Genomic DNA, 17,323 nt, shown 5'->3' on the forward strand with positions numbered 1-17,323 from the left:
AGATGACTGCGACAACGTGGTTTGGATGTCGGGGGAACGCTTGCATTAGCGCAGTTACCACTACCAGAAGGAAGACCTCAGCAAGACACCTTCCAAGGTCAAGCAGTGACCTGCACTGACGAAAAGGTCATTATGTGCCTGGTGTCAAGGAGTGTTTTAGGCCTTATCACTTTTTCACTGTAGTGTTTCCCTCCTTTCCTCGCCAAAACACAATGCGGAGTCGTCCGTAGTCATGCTGCCAGTCGCAGAGTAGGTAGTCGTGCTTTGATGTGAGTGGTTTTAGTGAGCAGCAGCTCAGCAAAAGTTGCAAATAAGCTCAGGTAACTCCTTTTAACTCTAGCCTTACAGTAGTCGAGATGGCATTAAGGACAGTCGCATGTTCCTCCTGCAGGAAGTGGGAGTTCAGGGAGATTTCAACTTCGTGATGAGTACACGTGTGTGGGAAGTACACCCAGATCCAGCTCTTGGGAGACACGTTCGGGAGCTGGAGCTGGATGCACTCCGGATCATCTGAGATACTGAGAACTACATAGAAAAGGTTGGAGATGTTGCAGAGAGGTGAACGCAAGTCTGGAGATTTCACAGAGATAGGAAAGCGAGTCTGGAGATGTTATAGAGATATGAAAGCAAGTCTGGAGATGTCACACAGATAGGAAAGCAAGTCTGGAGATGTTAGAGAGATACGAAAGTAAGACTGGAGATGTTAGAGAGAGAGGAGAGCAAGGCTGGAGATTTTACAGCGATAGGAAAGTAAGGCTGGAGATGTTACAGAGAGAGGAAAACAAGGCTGGAAATGTTGCAGAGATAGCAAAGCAAGGCGGGAGATGTTTCAGAGATAGGAAAGCAAAGCTGGAGATGTTGCAGAAATAGGAAAGCAAGGCTGGAGATGTTACAGAGAGAGGAAAACAAGGCTGGAGATGTTGCAGAGATAGGAAAGCAAGACTGGAGATGTTACAGTGATAGGAAAGCTTTGCTGGAGATGTTACAGGGAGAGGAAAGCAAGGCTGGAGATGTTACAGAGAGAGGAAAGCAAGGCTGGAGATTTTACAGCGATAGGAAAGCAAAGCTGGAGATGTTACAGAGAGAGGAAAACAAGGCTGGAGATGTTGCAGAGATAGGAAAGCAAGTCTGTAGGTGATGCAGAGCTGCCTGAACTGCTGTGCTCTTCCAGCACCACTATTCCAGAATGATGCTGAGATAGGAAAGGAAGGCTAGAGATGTTACAGAGAGATGAAAGCAAGGCTGGAGCTGTGGCAGAGATAGGAAAGCAAGGCTGGATATGTTACAGAGATAGTAATGCAAGGCTGGAGATGTTGCAGAGAAAGGAAAACAAGGCTGGAGATGTTACAGAGAGAGAGGAAAGCAAGTCTGGAGACGATAGTGATAGGAAAGCAAGGCAAGAGATGTTACAGAGATAGTAAAGCAAGGCTAGAGATGTTACAGAGGGAGGAAAACAAGGCTGGAGATGTTGCAGAGAGAAAGGAAAACAAGGCTGGAGATGTTACAGAGAGAAAGGAAAACAAGGCTGGAGATGTTACAGAGATAGGAAAACAAGGCTAGAGATGTTACAGAGATAGGAAAACAAGGCTAGAGATGTTACAGAGATAGGAAAACAAGGCTAGAGATGTTACAGAGATAGGAAAACAAGGCTGGAGATGTTACAGAGAGAAAGGAAAACAAGGCTGGAGATGTTACAGAGAGAGAGGAAAGCAAGTCTGGAGACGATACAGTGATAGGAAAGCAAGGCAAGAGATGTTACAGAGATAGTAAAGCAAGGCTAGAGATGTTACAGAGAGGAAAGCAAGGCTGGAGATGTTACAGAGAGAGGAAAGCAAGGCTGGAGATGTTACAGAGATAGGAAAACAAGGCTAGAGATGTTACAGAGAGAGGAAAGCAAGGCTGGAGATGTTACAGAGATAGGAAAGCAAGGCTGGAGATGTTACAGAGAGAGGAAAGCAAGTCTGGAGACGATACAGTGATAGGAAAGCAAGGCAAGAGATGTTACAGAGATAGGAAAGCAAGGCTGGAGATGTTACAGAGATAGGAAAACAAGGCTGGAGATGTTACAGAGAGAGGAAAACAAGGCTGGAGATGTTGCAGAAATAGGAAAGCAAGGCTGGAGATGTTACAGAGAGGGGAAAGCAAGGATGGAGATGTTAAGGAGAGAGAGGAAAGAAAAGCTGGAGATGTTACAGAGAGGGAAATGCCAGTCTGGAGAGGTTACAAAGAGGGGAAAGCCAGGATGGAGATGTTAAGACTGGAGATGTTACAGAGAGAGGAAAGAAAGGCTGGAGATGTTGCAGAGAGAGGAAAGAAATACTAGAGATGTTAGAGAGATAGGAAAGCAAGTCTCGAGAATCTATACTGAGTCGGTCATTTTAAAACCACCACCCAGAGGGGCTCAGCAGCAGTATTGCTGATCAAGGTGGTTGGGTTCAAACGGTTGTAGCTACTTGACTGGGCCTGCACCAGGTCGCAAGGGAACGACTGACAGGGAGAAACATACTTTACCTCCTCTTCACCAATCTACCGGCTGCAGACACATTGCACGATGGCCATATTGGGAACAGTGACTACCACACACAGTATTTCTGGAGACAACGCCCCACTTTTACGTTGTGAATAATGTGTGTGAGTGTGTGTGTGTGTGTGTGTATACGCATGACCGCACATTTGAGAGATCCTTTCACCATTCTAAACGGAACAGATTTCAGAGATCTAGAACTCAGCACTGGCCGATGTGAAGTGATATGGGTCATTACATCCATAAGCAGATTTTTTTACTCCTGCATAATTTTCACTGTCCATGCCTGGCATATGCTCCACTTTAATCTGACCATCAGGCCAGGGGATAAACCTTTGTTCAATGGAGAATACAGGAGTCTTGCCAAGAGCCGCACCAGGCACACCTCAAAAAGAGGCGACGTTACCAAACAGGACCACTTACTCGCCAAATAGCATAAATGGCTAGTGACAGACAGATCTAACCAGTAAATCAGACCTAATCTCTGCAATCCTGTCGCATGCAGTCAGATTGAATTGCGTGGTCAATCAAACAACTCAATGGAGGAAGAGGATACCCACATACCACCTTCCTCAATGATGGAAGAGCCCAGCACAGCAATAGAAAAGTTAAATGTGAATCATTCACAATAATGTTCAGCCAGAAGTATCGATGGGATGATCTATTTTAGTCCCCTCCATATGGCAGTCTTCAGCTAATTCGATTCACTGCATGTGGTACCTACAAACGGCTGGAGGGATTGGAGAATGCAAAGGCTGTGGGCCCTGATATCATTCCAATCCAGCTGTTCCTGCTGGACTACAGCACTGACACATACCTGACAATGTGGGAAACTATCCGGGTGTGGGTTCAATGATATGGTCAGTCCAGTTCTGGATAATGGTAATCCCCGGGATATTGCTAGGTGTGGTGTTCAGTGATGGTGGTGCCATTGAAGGTATGTCCGGGTGTGTCTTGTACACACACAGACAAAACATCAGACAATCAATGATTCACCATTGCTCTAATCCCTATTATTAATAGTGATGAAGATGTCATGTACAGTGGGATCAAGCAGCACTTCCTCAACACCAACCTGTTCACTGAAGCTCAGTTTGGGCTCTCAGCCCTTGGGGTCATTGAACGCTGGTTTTAATGATGCACAACAAGAAAACACCCCGGGAGAGGGGTTTCTGACTAAACCTTAAGATCAAAATTGGAAAGGTAAGGCACCAAACCCCGACATGATGATAGGGCTGCTCTCTTGTAAGACAGAGAGGGCTGGTGGCAGTTTAACTCGTCGGTCATCATGACTCAAGTAAGGGAGAGGTTGAGTAGGACAGTCCTTTAGTCACCCCAGTCAGTGCAGAATTGAACACACACTGTAGGCATTAATATCTAGCCATCCAACTGATCGAGCTAACCATGTCCTCTCTCCGCTCCATGGGGAAGATATTGTAACACTATTCTGCTCAGAAATGGTTTTAGACAAATCTGGACCAGGTGGAACTAAAAGCAAGCTCCCTAGCTTAGAGAGAGGGACAGCATCAGTGAGCAATAAGAGTTCTCTCTGCCCTCGGCCCAATCATAAATGACCATCCCTACACTGTAAAGTCACAAGAGGGGACGTTTGCCAATGACTGGCCAATGTTCAACACCATTTGTGATTTACTCAGATCCTGAAACAGTCCTTGTCCAAATGCAACAGGACCTGGAAATATGCAGTCGTGTGCTCTACAGTGACAATACCATTTCCATTACACACTTGCCAGACAACGATTACTTCTAACAATAAAAACTCGAACCATATCTTCCAACGTTCAATGCCACTACCATCACTGAACACTCACCTAGCAATGTCCCGGGGATTCCAGTTACCCAGAACTCGACTGACTATATAATTTCATTACCCGTTCCTGTGAAGGGTTTATACTCAAACGTCGACTCTCCTCAGATGCTGCCTGACCTTTTGTGCTTTTTTCCCGTGCCACACTTTGATACATATAAATTGATTGGCAACAAGAATATGTCAGGAGCTAGGAATCCTGCAGAAATAACTCACCTCATGGTTTCCCAAAGCCTGCAAACCATTTATAAGACACACATTGAATGAGTGTGTGATGAAATACCCCCATTTGCCTGTGTGAGTACAGCTTCAACCCTCTTCGACTGACACTCAGTAGCAGCAATACCTGCCATCTACACGGTGCTCTGCAGAAATTTGCCAAGTCTCCTTACAATGTACCTCCGAAACCACGACCATCAAGAAGGACAAGGGAAGCAGACACATGGGAGCATCAACATGTTCACGTTCCATTCCAAGCCGCCCACCATCCTGAATGGGGAGCATATTGCTGTTCTGTCAGTGTCACTGTTTCAACGTCCCTCCGTAATGCACATCTACAACACATGGACTGCAATGGGTCAATGCGGCAGCTCACCCCCACCTTCTCAAGGGCAATATGGGACGGGCAGTAAATACCATCCCAATCATATTCTATGAATAAATTAAAATGAAAAATATTGTCATGCCCAGTGCTGGACACTGTGCTTTGGGTTTTGTGTCCTCTGGCTGGAGGGGTCCAGGCAGTACCTTGCTTATTGTGAACAGCTGAAGGGAAATGATGTTTGAAACAATCGGACAGTCTCTCAGAGGCATGGCCGACATACCGAGCATCACACAGACACTGACATTCACATCCCACATTACTGAGCTCTGAGATAGACAGAAGCAATTCAAAATGTACTCAGATCAGACTGGAACATGTTTAAACACACAGCGATATTGTTGCTATGAAAATGATTATGATTGAATATTACCAGGGAGAAAATGAGCACTGCAGATGCTGGAGATCAGAGTCAAAAAGTGTGGTTCTGAAAAAGCACACTCGTTCAGGCAGTATCTGAGGAACAGGAGAGTCGACTATTCGTTCACAATATTAGTACAAGGGAAAATAGTTGTATATTTTCGAAGACCTTGTACTTAATAATAACGTGGTCTTGGTAGTGACAATGAGACCCATAATTTCAATGCTCCTTACAATGAGTTGGGCACTGTTTTCATCATATTGTTGTTATAAAAGTGAACGGAATAAAGGGGGGTTAAAATGCTTATTGGACAATCTAAAAGTTGGTATTATGAAAGGCTATCGAAACTTCAGCAAAGAGACTTTACTGTTCATGGTGAAAACAATGCTGTGAACATTTACACAGAAATATCCAGCTCAAGTCACACACAAATCGTTGGGCTGGGGTCACGCTGACCATCAATGGAGCTGTACAATTCTGTTTGGATACTGACATTGTGGGACTAACATACACTGGATATGGTTTATGAGGGATTCAATGAAAGATGCCATGTGCTGCAGAAGCCCACTACCTTTATAACACCTTCATTCAGAATCGGGTCTAAGGTATAGAATTACAGGTTTTAGGTGGCACACAGAAGCGATATATTTGCAAGACATGGCTGTTTACAGGTCATTGTTACAAATGTTGAACTGCATCTCGATCAGTGCTATGTTCTAGTCCATTGACCAATCAGCACCACACACATCTCCCCGTTGTTCAGGTATGTCTCTGACCAGTCTGTTGTGAGGCATTGTGTGAGTAACAGCCCAGCTCCAGTTTGGAAGCTCTCTGAACAGATTGTGAAGATGGCCAATGTTTGGAGGTCGTGGTGAGGGCCAGTAACACTTTGTCTGAATTCAGACCTTTTTCTCAAAGTCATTTTGAACAGCTTTGCTGCCTGCAAGATGGTGTGCTCTCTGATCTGAACATGAATCGGCTGTTTACTACAGTCACTGAATTATTTAATAGTTAGCTGTGTACTCTGGTGTTGTAATTATTGTTCACTTCAATTGTTTTCAACGGAGAACAACGATGTTTGGTTAATTTTAAAATATGTAAGAAACAGTGATATTAACTCTTCATTATACAAAATGTAAAAGTGACCTGCTGTATATTTCCCTCAGACTAATCAATAAAATTTAAATATTGCCTCTGAGCAGGATTATGTGAACAGGACTATGTCCCAGGCAACATCACCATCCTCACTGGTAGGGTCTGACCCACTGACAGGACCACAACACGGCAGAGGGGGCAGGTCGTTGGTATAAAATCAAACAGTGCTCAGCATTGATGCTGGATCCTGTGGCTGCTAGACTGCTCTGCGGCAGGTTATAAGGGAATTAGTAAAAGGGAAACATATCATTGACCACATTGCCACCGATCTGCCTGCTGCAGATACACTTCTCCATTTAATATATCGGTAAGAATGGTCACTGCACAATGGGAAGCAAGGGTTATCTTCACATTTTGCAGACCCTCCTCACCATGATATGAAGCTCTCTGGGCAATGAATGGGACAAACTTTAAACAGATTGAGCAACAAATGACGATGCATCCATAAGATGCAATGGGCCATCGGCAGCAGCAGAATCAAACTCTGTACAACTCAGTCTGCAACCTCACAGCCCGACATACCTCCCACTGTAAAGTAACCGTCATGGCCCCAAATACCTCCCACGGTACAGTAACCATCACCACCCAACATACCTCACACTTTACAGTAACCATCACGGCCTGACATACCTCACACTAGTGTAACCATCGCGGCCCGACATACCTCCCACTGCACAGTAACTGTCATGGCCCCAAATACATCCCACTGTACAGTAACCATCATGGCCCGACATACCTCCCACTCTATGGTAACCATCAAGAGCAGCACGGTGACTCAGTGGGCAGCACTGCTACCTCACAGCACCAAGGTCCTGGGGTGACTGTCTGTGAGGAGTTTGCAAGTTCTCCCCGTGTCTGTGTGGGTTTCCTGTCAGGTGATTTGGACATAATAAATTGCCCACAGTGTTAGGTGCTTTAGTCAGAGGTAAATCGGTCTGGGTGGGTTACTCTTCGGAGGGTTGGTGTGCACTGGTTGGGCTGTAGGGCCTGTTTCCACACTGTAAGGAATCTAATCCACTCTCCAAGGTTCATGTCAGGAATATGATGGAATAATCACTTGTCTGAATGAATGCAGCTCCAACAGTATTCTAGTATGGACTTACTAGCATCAGGCAACGCAGTTGTGTGGGGAATATCCTGTCTCACAAGCTTGATTGATTATTTTGAGGAAGTGACAAAATTGATTGATGAGGGCATGTTGGCCATTTGGACCTTAGCATGACCTTTGATATCGTTCCTTATGGAAGGCTGATACGGAAGGTGAAGTGAAAGGGGATAAGCGGTCAGTTAGTAAGGTGGATGGAGAACTGCTTGGTCATAGAAAACAGAGTCGTGGTGGAACAGTGTTTTTGTGACTGGAGATCTGTAAATAGATTGGCAGAGTTGCAGATTGTGAGGATGATTGCCCGATAATACAGCAGGATGTAGGTCAGCTGCAGACTTGGACAGAGCAAACACAGATGGAACTTTATCTGGACAGTTGTGACGTGATACATTTTAGAAGTTCTCATGCAGGAGAGAAGTATAAAGTGGATGGAAAAACTACTGATTGCATCAGCATCCGTAGGGATCTTAATGTACAGCTCCACACTTCCCTGAAAGTGGTAACACGGGTTTTTATGGTGATCAAGAAGACTGACGGCCAACTTGCAGACATGCATCGGAGCATGCAGTATGAAAATTAGCAGGTCACATTGAAGCTTTAGAGAAACCTAGTTTTATGCACATTTAGAATATTGTGTACAGTACTGGTTGCCACACAAGCAGAACGATGTGGAAGTGTGGGAGAGGGTATGGAAAAGTTTTACCAGCATGTTGTCTGGTTTGGAGGGTATTAGCCAGAAGGAGAAATTGAACAAACATGGTCTGCGTGGACCTGGCATCATTGGCTATGGGGCTACCTGACATGTATTTACAAAATTATCAGAGGCATAGATAGAAGGGCAGTTAGAGGCTTTTTCCCAGAGCAGAAATATCAATTACTCAGGGCCGTAGGTTTTAGGTAAAAGAGAGAAAGTTTTGGGGATATGATAGGCAAGTATATATTTTGCTTTTCCATACAGGGTGTGGAAGTGCCTGGAATGCACTGGTAGAAGGGAAGTAGCTAATATAGCAAGGTTTAAGAGGCATCTAGTCACAGAGAAGAGTATGTAGGGAACAGAATGACACAGAAGGTATCGGAGCAAAAACTTTTGTTTTAACTTTAGAAGGGCATCATGTGTTAGTGTGGGCTTGTTAGGCTGAATGGCCTGTTCCTGTGCTGGACTGTTCTTTCCAACAAAAGTTGAGCGCACGAGTGGCAAGATGCTGACTGAATGATGACTGATGATCAACAGCCACATTGAGAAGCTCTCTCCTCATCAATTTGCAGCTTCATGCCCTCCCTCCCACTGTGCGAAACACAATATTGTGAATTTGACATGAAAGTCAGAGATAGTAACTGGTGACTTCAATTCGCCCTTTGCGCCTTCAGCCTTCTATCTTGGACACCAACATCTCGGGGGACACTGCACACACAGATGCTGCATGTACTCCACACCCACCAATGCTGGTATCTGTCACATGCCAGCCTCACCATGCCATCCCAGCACATCTGTGACCCACTGACAGTACGCTTCTATACTTCAACGCTGCAGCTCATGGTGCACTGACAACTCTCGTTTCAATGCTGCTGCAAGGACACTGTGCTCAGTGACACACACCCAGATCATGGACCGTCCCTCTGGGCTGCTCACTCCGTGTTTGTACACACTCAATGCTGCTGCAAGGACACTGTGCTCTGGCACACACACCCAGCTCATGGACTGTCCCTCTGGGCTGCTCACTCCGTGTTTGTACACACTCAATGCTGCCGCAAGGACACTGTGCTCAGTGACACCCACCCAACTCATGGACTGTCCCTCTGGGCTGCTCACTCCGTGTTTGTACACACTCAATGCTGCCGCAAGGACACTGTGCTCAGTGACACCCACCCAACTCATGGACTGTCCCTCTGGGCTGCTCACTCCGTGTTTGTACACACTCAATGCTGCTGCAAGGACACTGTGCTCTGGCACAGACACCCAGTTCATGGACTGTCCCTTTGGGCTGCTCACTCCGTGTTTGTACACGCTCACTTTGAGCTGACTTGAATCCTCATGGAATTATTGCCTTGTCTTACCCTGCCCTCAGTAGCGTTTCCCCTCAGCCAGAGCTACCAGGCTCACCCGCCTGCTGTATTGTCTGGTTATCGAGTACAGACACAAAACCAGGAAGCTTGATATAATTGTCCACAGTCAGTCACGGTGTCCTACACAGTGAGTCAGGGTGAGAACGTAGAAGGGTGCCTTAGCAAATTTGCAGACGGCACTAAGGTCGGTGGAGTTGTGGATAGAGATAAAGGATTTTGTAGGTTACAGGGAGACATAGATAAACTGCAGAGCTGGGCTGAGAGGTGGCAAATGGAAGTTAATGCGGACAAGTGTGAGGTGATTCACTTTGGTTGGAGTAACCGGAATGCAAAGTACTGGGCTAATGGTAAGATCCTTGGTAGTGGAGATGAGCAGAGAGATTTCGGTGTCCAGGTACAAAGATCTATGAAAGTTGCCACCCAGGTTGACAAGGTTGTCAAGAATGCATACAGTGTTTTAGCTTTTATTAATAGAGGGATCGAGTTCCAGAACCATGAGGTTATGCTACAGATGTACAAGTCTCCAGTGCAGCCGCACTTGGAGCATTGTGTACAGTTCTGGTCACCGCACTATAAGAAGGATGTGGAAGCTTTGGAACGAGTGCAGAGGAGATTTACTTGCATGTTGCCTGGTATGGAGGGAATATCTTACGAAGAAAAGCTGAGGGACTTGAGGCTGTTTTCGTTTGAGAGAAGAAGGTTGAGAGGTGACTTAATAGAGACATATAAAATAATCAGAGGGTTAGATAGGGTGGACAGGGAGAGCCTTTTTCCAAGTATGGTGACGGCGAGCACGAGGGGGCATAGCTTTAAATTGAGGGGTGATAGATATAGGACAGATGTCAGAGGTAGATTCTTTACTCAGAGTGTAGTAAGGGTATGGAATGCTTTGCCTGCAACGGTAGTAGATTCGCCAACTTTATGCACATTTAAGTCGTCATTGGACAAGCATATGGACGTACATGGAATAGTGTAGGTTAGATGCGCTTCAGATTAGAATGACAGGGCGACGCAACATCGAGGGTCAAAGGGCCTGAACTGCACTGTAATGATTTATGTTCTATGGTTCTCGGTCTCGGAGCTTGGACACGGTCAGTCAGCCTCCCATGCTTGTTAGGGTCAGGATCCTTCCCCTGTGAGGGGGTGAGGAGCTGAATGTTGGGGAACCCCGTAACACTCTTGGCTCTTTCTCTCCTATTGTGGGATGGTCCCTGATGGAATGTGAAAATTAGCAAGCGGTATTAAGGGAGATGGAAAAGGTTGGTACAACTGCGAGTGCCGGTACAGCTGGGGGAAAGGTGGTGAATTGTCCTGAGTGAGTGAGTCGGCAGCACAGACACCAGGCAGAGTTTGGGAGAGGGACAGAGAAGAGGTTAGTGATAGACCGAGAGAAGGTGCTGAATTCAGTGAAAGTTGGAGAACATGAGCCTTGCTGAGAGTTGGGTGCAGTAACAGAGATAGAGTGATGTTGAGGCCACAAAGTGCAGACGGTGGCACTTAGCCTGGTGGAGTGGGGAAGGTCATTGACCTCCTTCTAACACTGCTGGGTATTCACCCAGAAGGCTGGCACCTCAATGACCCAAGGGACCCCCTCGGACCAAGCTGGCAGTGTCTGGTGTCATGGCCTCCTCTGCCAATCCTGGAGGTAGATGATGTTCCTCTCCTGCACTATGCCATCCACCGGAACCTCAGGGGCTTGGCAACAAAGTGGGGTTCCAGTTTTATCCCTCTACCCTTTCCAGGGCAGTTTCAAATTGACAATCCAAGAGTGTGATTACTTTTTAAAAGATGGCCAATATAACAGGGAGGCCGGTGAAATCTGGGATATCCAGGCAGTGAGCAGTTGTTATGACGACCGGAAAAATCATCACGTTAGTGTCAGATGAGAGGAAGACCACGTGGGCAGGAAGGGTAGTTAATGAGGCAGATTGGGGATGGTATCACGAGAAAATGCACTTCACCTTGTGAAGAGAAACCCTCCATGGAACTCGACTAAAATGAGACTTGACCAAATCACAAGATGGTTTCAGCCTCTGTCTGAATCAAAATAGGGATGCAGTGTGAAATATTTGGAGCAACAAACTTGGAGCAGAGAATTATACAAGAGATCCAAATCCTTAACAAGTAATAACACAATGTTCCAGACTGTTAAAAGGAGCTGGAAAAATCACATGCCTTGTAGTTACCTACATTATCCAATCCTCACTGGATGCAGGAATGGTGCTGGAGGCCTGGAGAATGGCGAACACCGTTATTTTGTTTATTGTGGAGCAAGGGGCTGACTGAATCGGTCGAGGCTGGAATTCTGAGACGGTGGATAAACGTTCACTGAGGAAGTCCCAGGGACTCCAGGACACTCATTCTGGATTTGTTCAAGGAAGATCGTGTGTAATTAATCTGACTGTGTCGGCTTGAGCCAGTAACTTGTAACTGCATGTGACTGACTTGGATTTGATGAGAGATCCTATGGCAGACTGTTTAAAAACAGAAACTTTGGCGTCTAGGTGAATGGAGCAAATAACCCAGAGAAGTGCAAGGCAAGGCATGTGGGGACATCAACAATAGAGAGAAATACACAGTAAATGAAAGTATGGTCAGTGAGGGCAGGTAAATGAAGGAAGCTGGACACATCAATAATCTTGTTACTGCAGCAATTGGCATTATTTCGTCTGTCAGCCAAAGTGCAGAATTTCAGAGCAAGAAGCTTATGCTGGAATTGTATAAATAATGAGTTAAGTCACAGTTTGGGGACTGTGTGCAGTTCTGGTCACCCCATCACATGGAAGCATGGAATTTGACTGTAGAGGGTACACAGTAGATCCGTTACCCTGTGACAGTGGAAGTGCAGTTATGAGGAAAGATAGGAATGGAGGATGTTGAGAGGAGATTTAATTGGGGTGCACATATTGTCAGGGGCCTGGGTAGAAAGGGAGAGAACATCTTGCTCCTGTTGTAGAATTGCGTTACTAGCGGTGACTATTAAATGCAGTTGGTTGAAATGTTAGCCAAGTGCTGAGGAAGGTTGTTCCCAGAGTATGGTCGGGATCTGGGAGTCACATATGGAAGTGGAGTAGAAGCAGAAACTCTCAAGCCATTTCAAAAAGGTGCTGGGAGCTGCTCTTGAAGGCCTATCGTCTCTGGGGAGACAGAACTAGGGCTTCAAAAATAAGCTCCACCTGACCTGGTTCATGCTGTTTAAAGCTGCCATTTCATTGGGCTTGTTGAAACGTTAGAAAGGAATTCAGGGAAGGCAGCAAGTGCAAAGTCCAGGATAGCTGTAGGGTCCAGAGGCGGTTACAGTGATAGGAAGGTGTGTGAAGGTTATAGGATATTACAGGGATATGGGTTGTTCTAGAGGCTGAAGGAGATAACAAAGACAAGAATAGTTTTAGGTTTTGGTTGAAGTGGAAACAGGCGCTGGACCAGTCAGATCAATTTTCTCGCTACAAGACTGGTGTGGATAGAAACCCTCCCCGACACCTGATGTAAATGTTACCCAGACAATTTAGCACATGATGTATTTCTCTTTATCTCTCTACTCCAGAAATAAAAATTCTGTCCAATGTGCCGACACACTGCCAGTCTCTGAAACATCCTTCATGTTCCATGACCCTTCCCACTTCTGTAAACCCACTAGTTTCAACAATCACTCCTATTTGTGTAAAGGTCTCCATGCCCTATGAAGCTCCCTGCCTCGAAACCCCCTTTCTCCTTATGGAGAAGGTCACACACAAACGGCGGATCGACTTTTTGGAACCAGTTAGTGATTAGTAAGAGACGTTGTGGGTGGAGAACATTGAGACCGAGAGTTTGTAGAAAACAGGAAAAAAAGCTTGTATTTGTCCTGCAGGAGATTGATACCAGGAGGGTAGACTGAAAGGGACAGGACTTTCCTTGTGGAAATTTACAGAGACAGCATGAGCGAACTGGAGGAGGTTTCAGAGACAAGAGGATTTGTCGGCATTAATGAACGTGAGGGATACGTGGAGGGATTTATCTTGATTGCAAGGAGGCCAGTCAATTAACCATCATTAATAAGTGCTCCCTGATTGGGACTGTTAACCTGCTCCATTCAGAGAATCCTGGCTCAGAAATAAACATAAGCATCAGGGGACCTGTTCACTCTCGGAGCCGAATCTGAGCTAGCGTGGGTCAGTGGCATGGATCAAGCATGTAAAAATAAAAGGGAATTTGGTAACAGGATACCAGCCTCTATGGGGTTATTGCAGTTTTAACGTGTGGTAGATATTACTGAAAGAGGGAGGACTGGAGGAGTTTCAACAGATCGGGATGGATTCAGAATCTGGAGGTGCAGAGACAGTCAGCTGTGTCAGGGCAGAAGGTAGTTACAGAATCAGGAGCACTATCGGGACTAGAGGATGTTACACAGCTGGTTAGGCATTGGATTAGGTTACACAACAGGGAACATTGTAGGGACTGGAGCAAAGAAAAGAGATGGGCAGGGTTGTCAATGCTGGAGAACGTTGGAGATATAGTGAACACTGTAATGGCTGGGGTTTATGGAGATACTGCGATCTGTCAGAGCAGGAGGAGTTTAGTAATGCTGATTGTTGTATGGACTGGAGGAGATTGCAAAGATTAGGTTTCTATGGATCAGAGTAGTTGCAGGGAAGGGAAGAGCCGTAAAGATTTGAGAATTATTTTATAGAGAGGAAAGGTTATCCAGAGAAAGAAGGTTTATATGGCCTGTATGAGTTACAGAGATAAGGAGGGCGACTTTGGGTGATGGAGGTTGCAGAGATTAGAATGAATCACACAGGATCGACAAGGTTACAAACACAGGATATTTATGGACTTGGAGGATTCTCAAGACATCACACTGAATTGCACAGATGCCTTATAGCACAGAAGGGTGTTGTTTGGCCAATCGTGGTTACACCAGCTCTTCAACTGAACTCTTTGCTGAATAATGATCTCCTTCTTCCTTCACATCCTTACATGATATTTTTTCTATCAATTATCATCCAAACGCCTCCTGAATGCTTCAGTCAAACATGCATCTAAGTGCATCTTAACAATTTGTGGAGATCTTTTTCCAGGAGGAAATCCTCTTTCTAATTTCGATGCAGCCTTATTCCATCTTTTAACACGCTCATTATGAGGGGCCCACATGAGGATTCTGGGATAGTTCTATGGTGGATCTCAGTCTTCCCATAATTCGCCTCTGCTCTTCCATCTCCCTCTGAACCTCCAGCATTCCTCGTGGCTCCCAATTCGATTCTCCATCTGACACAAATTCTATTGTTCTTCACTGTCACCGAGGGAGCATTGGGTTTGTTTATCCTGCCGTTCCTATTTGAGGGACCATTCCTCGACTGGAACCAAGCCATCTACTCTTTCCAGGGAGCCCATGGTTCACTTTATCTTTTTCTGACCAAATTGGTGTTCCAGTCAAACCTTCCCGGTTTCATTCTTGCCCTATTGAAGGCTGCTCTCAGTCAACTAATGTTTCTCACTCTCAATTATTGTATATCATTCTCTACCATCATCCTGAACTTTACAATAAAATGATCGCTGTGCCCCAACACCATCCCCTACTGACACTGAATCCACTTGCTCCACCTTTTTCCAAGGACCAGGTCCAACAGTACATGCTCTCTTGTGCTGGACACATAGTCCTGCTGTACGTTCTCCTCCATGTAATCCAGGAATACTCGAACCTCGTGTCCCTGCAACACCAATAACACAGTCAATATATGGATAAATTAAGATTCTCAATATAACTAACCTGTAGTACTGTCATCGCTCTCAAATGCACCTGCATAATTATTCTCTCCATCACTTCTTTGGTTGCTGGTTTACAGACTTTACCTCACAGAGTAATTGTACACTTTGTGTTCTGTAGCTCCAGCCAAATTAATTCTGTCCTTGGACGAATCCTCTTTCTCTTGGACTCCTTAACTCATGCTAATCTAAACCATTACTTCTCCCTTTATCCCTTCCCTTCACTTCTATCATTTTGGAATCCTTTATCTCCAGCAATATTTAACACCCATTCCTGCCATTCCTTGAGCCAGATTTCCATACAACAATCTGCATCGGGAACTCCCCAAACTCCAATTATTCACGTCCATGCAGAGTTCCTCAGATTAAGGCTTCTTTTTTTTTACTCCATCTTCCAGTAATAAACTTGTTAATGCAAATTAATACCAGCTGTATGTCCCATTATTTTGAGAATCCGGGTAGTCTCCTCTACTATTCGTTTTTGGGATCCTAAGCACACGCCAAGTTATTTTCAATCCCTCCCAAACACCCTGTAAGAAATTCAGTCCCACCTCTGTCACGTTAGCCCATCCACCCTGCACAATTGCTGCCTTCCTCAGAACGAGTACCAATGTCCCAGGAGTCTGAAGCCCTTCCTGCTGCAACATCGTTCCAGTCAATCACTCATCGACCTAAAACTCCAAGTCCTGTTCTCACTTGTTCACGGTACTGGGAGTATTCCAGGGATTGCTACATTTGAGTTCCCGCTTGCTAACCATCCACCGAGCTCCCTAAATTCTGATTCCCAGACTACTTCACCCTTCCTACCCAGGTCATTCCTACCAACATGGACGTGACCTTGGACTGCTCACTGTATCCCAGATGAATGTCGTGCAGACACCGCGACATTTTTAACCCAACTATCCTGGAATTCCAGACACACTGACATCTTCTTCAATTTCCTGACCCACCCCAACGTCTCCCCCGTGTCTATTGCTCCTCCTTCCTTCTCCCTCCCCTCCTGTACAGTCAGGCTGCTTGTGGGGTCACAGACATGGCTCTGACTGCATTCCTCTGAGCAGTCAGCACCTTCATCAGCTTCCAAACTGGAAAACTGAATTGGGAGGGAGATATCAGGATATTCCTGGAATCCCTGATTATTGCTCTTCGATTGCCTAGTCCCCCATTCCCTTCCTTATTCGAGGCTGTCATGTCTGCAGGGTAATTTGTTCTGTGTGTGTGCTATCCCCCATCTCTCAGCATCTCAGTCTCAAGTCACTGACTGATCTCCAAGACCCTGTCTTCATCTAGGACACAAACAGGGGCTATGACTTCACGATGTAACAGAACACATTTTCCATCTGACAAATATGTCTTGCCATGTCCTAAAATGCAACATGTCTCGAGTAACTTACTTAATTACTTAAAATGAAGTTGACATCCGGGAAATGATAATATGGTTAAGTCCCTTATTCAACTGTGGCTTACTGAGGATAATTTACTATATTGGTTCAGAATTTCACATCTCCCTCTTATTTCTGAGTTCCATCCTTACTTCAGAAGTTGAAAAAATAAATTTGCTGACTTACAGCAATTAACTAACAGTCGCTAATAATGGTGTATTTATTAGCCAATAAACTTACAGCCTTTTCTGTGATGGCTCTTGCACTTCTTCCAAACTCAGTGCAGGCAGGTCCCAGCAGCAGAAACTTATCTCTGCGCCTCACAGGTACTTGTAATCCTCCAGCTCCCACTCCACTCTGCTCCCTCACAGGGTCACCGTCTCTGTGACTCCCAGGTGTGACTAGGCCACGATCCTCAGTGCTGATGTATATCCTCCCATTTGGTGCCTCTGTAACTCCCAGTTGTGAGTGAGCCTCAAGCACCTGATCCAAGTTGCTCCCTCACACGGTCACTCCCTCTGTGACTCGGTGCTGATTTTGAACCTCCTGCTCTGCTGCTTC

The sequence above is a fragment of the Chiloscyllium punctatum genome, chromosome 28 (assembly GCF_047496795.1).
Source record: "Chiloscyllium punctatum isolate Juve2018m chromosome 28, sChiPun1.3, whole genome shotgun sequence".
NCBI classification, from domain to species: Eukaryota; Metazoa; Chordata; class Chondrichthyes; order Orectolobiformes; family Hemiscylliidae; genus Chiloscyllium; species Chiloscyllium punctatum.